Source organism: Hibiscus syriacus, unplaced genomic scaffold (assembly GCF_006381635.1).
Source record: "Hibiscus syriacus cultivar Baekdansim isolate YM2019G1 unplaced genomic scaffold, ASM638163v2 tig00000477_pilon, whole genome shotgun sequence".
Classification (NCBI taxonomy): domain Eukaryota; kingdom Viridiplantae; phylum Streptophyta; class Magnoliopsida; order Malvales; family Malvaceae; genus Hibiscus; species Hibiscus syriacus.
In genome coordinates, this window is record NW_024061790.1 from 908,158 (window position 1) to 918,745 (window position 10,588).

Below are 10,588 nucleotides of genomic sequence, written 5' to 3' on the forward strand. Positions count from 1 at the left end.
TTTTTCCTTTTAGTAGAATGAAGAGAGAGAGCTTGAGAAAAATGCTCTCAGTTCTCTCTTCAATGAGTTCGCCGGCGGTGGGTGGTCCACGGTGGCCGGCGTGGCGGCGTAGGGACCGAATGGTCTTAAAATTTTCCTCTCGTCACCCTTGACCCAAAATCGAACCCCTCTTAAACTAAAAATATCCCTAAAACCGTAGATCTAAGGATTTACCTCTCGAAGAATCGTTGAGCTTTGGTGATTATTTGGTGTTCCACCGACGAACGTGATGCTTGGTGAGCCTCTCCTCTTATTTTCCTTGTAATTCAAATGTTTTTTTGTTATTGCTCTATTCAAATGCCTCTGCCCCCTTTCCTTTCAACCGATTACATGCTTTTATAATGAAATTTGGTTGATGTCTGATGAATCCTCCACTGATGTACGAATAATGGTAGGGTATAGCACTACCGATATTCTGGATTTGTTTTAATTTAGAAAAATGCTCAGTGGATTTGGTTTGATTTTGCACTGATTTAGTTGAAATTGACATAGGCAATGACGACCCATGGTGGCTTCGATGACCGACGGTGAAGACTCGGTGTCAGTGGGACATGTGCGCCGATGGAATCTAGAAGAACTGTTGATGGTGGCTGGAGCTTGGTGGCATTACTGCTTTAGTTTAGTTTTAAAAACCCTAATTTCATATAGATTATTGTACTGGGCTGGTTTCGGGTTTTCGGGTTGGGCTCTTGTATTTTGGGCTTGTACTGATTTGTAATCTTCTTGGGTTTAGATAAAAACCTACAAACATGTAAAATAATATCAATTAATATTAATAAATACTAATAATAATAACAATCAAAACCCGAACAAAAATGGGTGTTTACACTAAGCTTGAACCGCTGGATTGAGTTCTTTCTTGTTATGAAAACTCTTTTCCATTTCAATGATCGCTCTTCTAATCTGGTGATTACTTGGTTTAATCAACACCTTTCTTTCATGATGATTATGCAAATGCAAAGATGTAAATGCAGATACAAATGCAATGGACGAAAAAATGGCATACACAAAAGAAATAAATTAATATGGGCAAAATAATCAAATAAAATTAAAAGATGATATTTAAAGATAAATATAACACCTACCCAATCATGATATCTACCCGATCATGCTTTTATTAGATATCGATCCTACCCAAACATGCTTTCTACCCAAAATAATTATTTTCAATGAAATTATCCTAACTGCATGGTATCTAATTTGCATGTTGTTATTCAACAAAAAATAAAAATGTTCAGACACGCTCCTCCTTTGTGTACAATTAATTTGGGTACCTAGTAGAGATTCGGTATAGTTATACTTAGGGTGATCGTTCTACGGTTCATTACATGCATGGTTTCAGCTCTAACGGGAAAAAAGTACTCGAATTATCCTTAATGTCAGTGCCCCCTTGTGCTACCAAACCCTCAATCCTAGACCATTACAGGCTCGTGTAGATCGAGTTCAATTCGAGAGGGTACATTCCCTTATGACTATGCGGAGAAACAATTTATCTCACGTAGACATAAGGTATATGAATCCCAAAGATTACTTGCTAAAACCCGTGCGGAAAAACAAATTATCTCACGTAGGCTAAGCTTTCATCTCAACTTAAAAGGGACGAAGCTCGTAAGTGAGCTTATGTTATGCAAATGCACGTTTTGTGTGTGTGGAAAAACTTTCAACCTTTTGACTCGAAAGAAAAACGAAACCCCTCGAAAAAAAACTTGAACATATCTGAAAGCAAAAATAAAAATGTTAGTATAATAATAAAAATAATGAAGCAATTAAAAACTTCAATAAAAGAATAATAAGTTAACTAAAGACTCGAACTCATAATTTCCACCACAACCACAATGAGTAAGCGACTTACAGCCTGACTCCTTAAAAAAAGTCCTTAGCAGAGTCCCCAAGCTGTCGTAACCGGTTTTAGGTGGAACAATTAAATGTTGTTTTAAAAACAATTACGATTTTTAATTTGAAAAATTTGGCGATTTTGGATTAATTGGATTTAAATTGAAAAGGAGTCGCCATCGACCTTTGGGATAGGTAGGTCGAATACCTAAAAAGTCTTTTAAAAACAATTTTAAGAAAAATCATTTTTAAGACAAAAGCTGGTCTGTGTTTACCAATTATTTGATTAAAACGGGCTCGGGAGTCGGTTACGCGTGGGGAAGGATTAACACCCCCATAGTGCCCAAAATCGGTACTATGTCGCTTACATATTGTCGTAATAGTGGAAATCACAAATCGAATATCAAGTTAAAATATACCTCATTTATTGAAGCTTAATTTGTTTTGAATTATTAATTAAAAGAGAAAATTCTTTACTAAAAAAGAAATCTAGACATTAGCAATCATTTGTTGGGAAAACCATTTCATCTATTTCTTATTCATAAAGAAAATTTCACCTTCATTGTTTTTTTTAATTCAAATCAAATATAAATTGACTATACTTTTTTTCATAAAATAATATAAATGACTCTTTAAAGAAAAATATATTGAATAATAAAATATTTATAATAATAATATTTTAAATCCTAAAATGAAATAAAATAATAAATTAAATAATTTAAATAATAAAAGTTTAAAAAATTAGATGATTAACCAAGCTAATAATTTATATAATTCATAATGTGAAAATAACACAATTTAAAACTCTTAAATATAATAAAACCCATAAAATTAGTATTAAAATTATTTAACATTATAGAATAAACTTGAAATAATTAAAAATATGCCAATTATAGTGAGAAAAAATAAATTCGTATAATATAATATGGTCGAATTAAAACAAATAATATTTTAATGAGGACTTAATATACAAATAAACCTTAAATAAATAATATTATAACAATAGCATTACTAAAATAAGATATTTAAAAATTTCGTTGCTAAATTAAATATTACCGAAAATATTATAACAAAAGAAATTAGTGACTAACATGTAGTAATTACAAACATTATAACTAAAGTCAAATAATAATGTGACTAAAATATAAATACTAAAAAAATTAAATACTTAAAATCAAATAAACATAACTTCATTTTATGACTTGAAAATGAAAATAGAAAGTCAGAAGAACCTAAATTGTGAATATCCCTAACTAAAATATACGTGAAAGGTCCTTGTTGAAACTACGTAGTTTTGCAAAGGATATATAAGTTCAAAGTTGGGCTTTTATTTCTTCATTCCTCATTTTTTTTTATTTTTAACAGAAATGAAAGAGAGAAAGAGAGTTAAAACTCTCTCAACTCTCCTCTCACCGGGAAAGGAAACCGCGGTAGAGCTCGCGGTGGCGAACGGCGGCGCACGACGGTTCCGGCGACCGGAGGTACCCAACCTCCCTCAAAATACTTCTTCTTTCACCCTAAACCTATTCCCCAACTTATCTTAGCCTAAAAACACTTCTTAAGTTGTAGATCTAAAGGTTTATACCTTTCGAAAGCTTTGAAACTCAACGTCCGGTGGCTTTCCCGATCAACTTTGGATCTCTACTGTAAGTCTCTCTTCCTCTGAATTCTCCTCTATTTTCCGAATGCGTCTTCTGGTGTCTCTCCGTTTTGCTCCTTGTTTTTTTATTTCCTTTTCTTTTGTATCAATCTCCTCCGCCCCTTCTCCTTCGAATGGTTACATCCTTTTATATTGAAATTCTATTGTTGCTGAATGGATGCTCCACTGATATTATGAATAATGGTAGGTAACTTATTGATTTTCTAGATTTGTTTTAGTTTAAAAATCTATTTAATGGAACACTAATATTCTGTCAAATGTTTGTGCTCTTGAGTGATGTTTAGCGTAAGGAGTGACGATGGCTGCTTTGGATTGCTCGGCTACATGCTCGGCGTTCACTGTTGCGGCAGTTGGAGAGGTTGTCATTGTTATGGCGTTGGCTTAAGTTTAGGGTTTTAGAAACCCTAAAATTATTAAGATGTCATATGGGCTTCTGTTGACTTGTACTGGTGTTGGGCTTCTGGGTTGAAAAATGGGCCTCAGGTATTGTTGGTTGAGATGATTGTAATGTGGGCCTGCAAATATTGTAACCAAAATTAATAATAATAATAATAATAATAAATAATATTTCTAATGTTTTTTAAGTCCGGTTAAAAACGGTGTCTACACTTAGTCTAAAGAAACACAAAGGGCGAAAGGAGACAATTTGCATGGGGATTACGTATCACAGATGATCACAAATGTCAATATCAATCTCAAACAAGAATTATCTACAAGAGTTGATAGAGACTTGGGATATTTAGAGAATAGTTACTAAGGAGAAATTTCACAAGAAATATGGTGACATAGTCTATCTCTTATGCGTAAAGATAGATGAGTCGTTGCTTAAAGCTCTGGTTTGATTTCAGAATTTCTTATACAAATGCTTCACTTTCAAAAGACAAGATTTGAAACCAATAATAGAAGAGTACTACTCTATTTAAATTTTGAAAGCCTCCAGGTGTATAGAATTCATTACAGAAGACTTTCGAAAGTCCAATCCTTCAAAAGCAAGCTTGTGAAGATTACAAGATTAATGATAGTAGAACACATCCAACAAATGGTAGAAAGGGAGTGTTTTCATTGGCATTGCCTCAAGAAGGTGATACTAGAGCACATTGATGAGGATAAGGAATTAGACACCTTTGTTCTGGCTATACATGGTTTAGTGATATTCTCAAAGATTGTGCTACACATTGAGGCTTCTGTTGTAGATCTTTTGGATAGATTGGAGAAAGGTATAAGTCTTGCACTGGCTATCTTGGCAGAGACTTTTTGATTCCTAAATGATTGCCATAGATTGGAGGGAATGCGATTCAGAAGTTGCACTTAATTACTCACCATCTAGATTCAGAATCATTTCTGGAAAGAGGAAAAAGTTATTGGGATCATGACTGAGATCATGAAGCTAAATAAAAAGGCCAAACCGCATTCATAGATTGATCTTTCTTGTAAAGATGAAAGTTCTTTTAGAAGAATAAAACTCTTTCTAAGAATGATTACTTTTGGAAATCAATACCTTTTACATTTGCATTCAAATTTTTACGTTTGTATTTACATTTCCATTTTTTGCATTTACATCATGCATTTGCATTTTGTTTCAAACTACTTTACGTGCATTAAATCATGAAAATATGGGAATAATTTGTGGAGGATTTCATGATAGAATTTTCGAAATCAAATTGGTGTTAACTTGGTCTTCCTAGAGAATGATAAGAGCCATGAATGAGATTTTAGCAAGGGTTTGTAGAATCGAGAAACTCCAAGAGCAAATTATCAAGACTCAACAAGAGATGATGGATCAAGCAAAGAAGTTTCAGGATGAGTCAATGGAGCAGATAACCAAATTGATGAACATGGTGAATGTTATGATCTATGGAGAAGAGCCACTAGAGGATCCCATTTTGGATGGGAATATGAATGCTAGTGTTGAAACTGTTATTGTAGAAGGTTCCACTGGGCCCATAATAAAATAAGAGCTAATAAGAGATAAAGTTTCCCTTAGGAAAGTTGAGTCTTACTCAAAGAAGGGGGCATAGAAGAGGACCAAATGATGATCAAGAAAGCTAAGAATGATCAATCTCTCATGATTAAAGGTTCTAACCCTTTACAATCCTCCCGTCAAGATAATCAAGTTCTATCTATAAAGCCATCACCAAATAATCTCTCGTCAGGGGGATTACATGAGAAGAAAAAGCTCATAGCCAGATTGGTTACACCGGGATGTGTCCAGCCACAGTGACCCTCAAATGAGAAGTGGACCTATAAGGTGATTCCTTGGATAAACTAGAACAGAACCCCATATTATTCATTTAAGGTTCCTAGCAACTTTGAGGATCCTTTAGAGCAAGCAATTCAAAGGTGCAAAGTAAAAGAGAAAGGGGTTGTTGCTTCAACAGAGATTAATACAGTTAATTCCTATAAAGAACATGGGGCACAAGAGGATGAGAAAGGAAATCAAAGTAAAAGGGCTTCCATGAATGTAATACAAGACTGGCCTGTGGGTTTAAGAATGAATGGGGCAAATACATCCTTAAAGATATCTCAAACACCTATATCAGGTTTCCTGAATGTAAGTGGGGTTGTGGGCAGTACGCCAATCACCAAGGAAAATCATTTCGGATCTATATTTGGGCCTAATTTCAAATCAGGAAAGGAAAAACTGATGAATAACAAGAAATTGGGATTTTACAAAGAAGCTGCTCAGGAGAAAGCAAAAATTTGTGCATCTGATGGTACATCAAAATGAGTCATGGCATGTGAAATGGTCGAGAAATGGGGAGCAAATGAGGATAAAGATCCTGGTCCGATCACACACCCAACATTCTAAGAGTAATGGGGCAGTTAGATAAATAAGTGGAAGTTGTTATCTACCACTACAGTTGCATTTCATTTTCAGCATCTTGTTTGAATATGTTTTTTGTTTATTTCTCCACCTTTTTGTGATAAATAAATTTGTGTTGCTTTTATGGTTATGAGCAAGGAATCAAATTTTAATCTTGAAGTTTTTGAGTATCAAGTAAATTAAATATTATTTTATTTTCTCAAGAATTGTAGATCTTTGGCAAGTGGTAAAATTAGACCTTTCATATCCCATACAATACCAAAAATACAATTACCTGATCTATTATAGGTCCTTATCAAGTCTTGACCCTACATTTATCTGAGATTCTGAAGTAATGTCTATACCTGTTTTTGAGACACCAAATCCAGATGTTTACCTTCTTGGGTAGAGTTGATTGGTTTTCCACCATATACACGACTTCAAAAGTCACACATTTATCCTTCATACTGGTGAAACCACATACCTCAAAAGAACCAAACTTTCAATTATCCGTGAATCTTCCTGCAAGAAGAAACGAGATGGGGCATTATGGACCAACTTGTCGAAGAGAATTTTGAGTAATTGGGGCATGCTCGAAGTAAGAAAAACAAAAAAAAGAAAAAAAAAGAAAAAAGATGGATTGATTTAAATAATTATATCATGCATTAATTACATTATTTTCATGTAAATAAAAGTTAATCATGAATATTCATCCCCCTGGGGATACCTATTTTTACATAGACTTCTGTGTATGAAATGATGAACGGCCTTCTTTCATTTATCCATTCGTAAAAGGAGAAAAATATATCTTTTGTTGTCCCCATTTGAGCCTGAATGATTTTTCTTCTGATTCAACCCTAACCAAGGATCACCCTTCACATTGGAGGGCAAGGTGAAGGATATCTGCTCACAGGAATAAAGATCATCAATTCAATTTTTTATTACGAAGACTAATCTCCATTAAGTAAAGAGTTTTGAACCACAAGGCAGGTCAAATATGAGGTGCTTGAAGATCAAATCCAATAAAAAATAAAAAAATACAAGAGTAAAAGAAGGTTCTCAAAGTAATTGAAATCTTATACTCATCCATAAAAAAGGAGATAAAAAAAGAAAAAAGAAAAAAAGAGAAAAAAGAAAAAAGAAAAAAGAAAAAAGAAAAAAGAAAAAAGGAAAAAGAAAAAAGAAAAGAAAAAAAGAGAAAAAAAGAAACGAAATTGAATCAAGATGGGTGATTCAGTGAGCCTCAAGTTATAAGACTGATTAAGTACAATTAGTTCAAAGATTCATATTCAACAAGAATCGCAAGAAATGATTGGAGATATAAGAAAATGGAAATGAACCCAAAAATTGGCAGTCTAGAGGGATCCAAAAAAAGAAATGATGAAATACAAGTAGCAAAGTAGATCCAAGTCAAGCAAGGCAAGATTGAAGGCATCAAAATGAATTGATCATTAGTTCAATTACCCTTAAACACTTGTTTGGGCCTTTTTATCCATTTCTTTCATAACCATGAGCCCTGGCCTACGTTACGTCCCTGAAAAGTCAATTCTAATCATACATGGATTTCTAAGTAAAAGAGACTATATTCAGATTTTATTTTGCCCCTCAGGATTGATTTTTATTTACAAAAATTGGTTTTTAAAATATTTAATGCATGGTATTATAAAAGGGGGGTTCAAGATGTAAATTTTGAATAATGTCTTAAAACCAAAGGAGGATTCGAGGTGAAAACCTGAAAAGGTGGCTCGACTATTAAATGGTGCAACAATAATATAAGAGACGATCTTAAGCGTTTGATGAAACACCGCACATCCCAAAGATGCTCCTGAGAGTCTGGAATCAACAAGTATCTTTATGAGATGAGCATAACAACCATTTCTTCAAGTTAGTAGATGCTCAAAAGGACATATATGCTGGACAAACCTGAGAGACCTTATTTTACCAGAATAAACTTACACCTTAAATCAATCAATAATTTTGACACTTGCCATAGGACTATGATTTTTGAATGATTTAAAAGAGTAGTTGAATTATTTGATATTCATTAAAGTCATTGTTTATGATTTGATTCAATTGTGAACCTGTATGAAGCAATACTTTACAATATTCTTTCATTCTTTGATAAAGAAAGGAGGAAAACAAATGAGATCTGGGATTTATTACGAGAAAGACGTCCTCATGTCCCTTGGCAGAAAATCATTTGGTTTCCTCTCCACATTCCCAAATATAGCTTGATCACTTGGATGGCTCTGCTTGATCGTCTCCCTACGAAAGTTAGACTCCTTCGAATGGGTCTAATCTCTTAATGTAAATGCAATTTCTGTGATAATCTATTTGAAACAAGGGAACACCTGTTTTTCCAATGTCCTATGGCTAATCAACTATGGCATTCTGTCTTCTATCATGCTGGTCTTACCTTTAATATTAACTCTTGGGATGCTCTTTTAATGTGGGCATGTTCCACTTGGAAGGGAAAATCCCTGCTTTCTTCCATCATGAAGCTTTCATTCTTTGCTCTTATCTATACCCTTTGGGACGAACGCAACAAATGCCAGTTCCAAAATCGTTCCAGAACTGCCCAAGACCTTTTCCATGCCATTAAGGAGACTGTGAGGTTACAATTGAGGGATAGGACTATAAATATGAATGACAATGTTAATATCTCTCTTGTTGAACATTGGGAAATATTTTGATTTTGATTCTTCTGTAAGTAGTCTTCTTTTGTAATCTGAACTCTGAGGTTTTGTAATCAGGTTTTGTTCTTGGGTAATAAAAAAATTTGAATTATCCAAAAAAAAAAAAGAAAGGAGGAAAACCATTTTCAAATATGACAGTCTCAAATGAGAAAGGTTCTTGAAGCAAGTTGAGGACTGTTATGCCTCTATTGTAGAAAAAATGAGCGGTGCCAAAATGATGAAGCACTTTTTGAGAGCAAGTGGTCTGAAAGATCATAAGGTTTGGAGGAGAGAACTTGTAACACTCTCTAGTGACATTATTAGAAAATCATCAAGAAGGATTACCCTATTCAAAAGGGGCACATATGCCAGTGCATAACAAAAAGGCAAGAATGCAACTAATCAAGCATAACATGACTACCTTATTTAGAAGAGGCACATATCTCAGACATTCTATCAGAAAGATTGATCACTTGAAGACATTCCCTCAAGTTACTTAACAACATTGATGTTTACTAACACCAAAATGAGAGCATTCAAGATAAACAAATGTGAGCACGAATAGAACCACAATGATCCATAAATGGGGCATTATTAAAGTTGTACCTCATGTGAATCATGAGATTCAAATTCAGTGGACATTGAGAGTGAACCTTTTGAATTGAAGGTTGAATGTATTTTTGACGGTCTATATTATCCATGTGGGCATCTTGAAGGCTCACATCAGCATGAAAAAGACAGAAGTAATCCATGTGAGGCATCTTGAAGACTCACACCAACATGAAAAGGTTGGGATATTTTGAAAGTCCATTTCAAAAAGAAATAGAATGTTAGGGCATTTTGAAGGCCCATTTTAGACAGAAATGATCCATGTGAGGCATCTTGAAGGCTCACATTAGCATGAAAAAGACAGAAGTAATCCATGTGGGGCATCTTGAAGGCTCACACCAACATGAAAAGGTTGGGATATTTTAAAAATCTATTTCAACCAGAAATAGAATGTTGTGGCATTTTGAAGGCCCATTTCAGACAGAAATGATCTATGTGGGGCATTTTGAAGGCTCATATCAGTAAGAAACAATTTTGAATACATTTTGAATGTTCATATCAGTATGCTGAAGGCTTATATCATCATGTATCAAGATCATTGATTTGAGCAAATATTTCCAATGAGATAGAAAGATATGAAGAATGAAAATGGTGAAACAGTGATAGTGGAGCTGACTATACAAAATTGCTTTGTTCATCAGATAGTTACATTATTCTGATAATTTGATGTTGGTAGTTATAGTATCCCACTTGCGGTCTCAACGAGCTTTGTTATTAAGTGACGTCCTACAAAATCTCCAAATACTATGCAAAGAGCTTCACTGACAAGAAATCTGGGCAGAAGCCACGGGAAAAGATGAATGTGTTGTCAAATGTTTTATGAAAATCTGGGCAGAGGCTACAGGAAATGATGAATGTGTTGCCAAATGTTTTATGAACCATTGATTATGGTGTTGAACCAATGTTGCAATCATATTGGTATTTTCATTTGTTGATCCATGATGAAGATTGACTTCTTGAACCCCAAGG

The 10,588-nt window shown here is 34.1% G+C and overlaps 1 long non-coding RNA gene across 1 annotated transcript; it reads left to right on the forward strand.

Moving 5' to 3' along the window:
* Nucleotides 1–837, forward strand: LOC120206371. The gene is made up of 2 exons (XR_005524106.1): nucleotides 1–275; nucleotides 532–837. It is a non-coding gene; the product is annotated as an uncharacterized LOC120206371 (long non-coding RNA).
* Nucleotides 838–10,588: the final 9,751 nt, after the last annotated feature.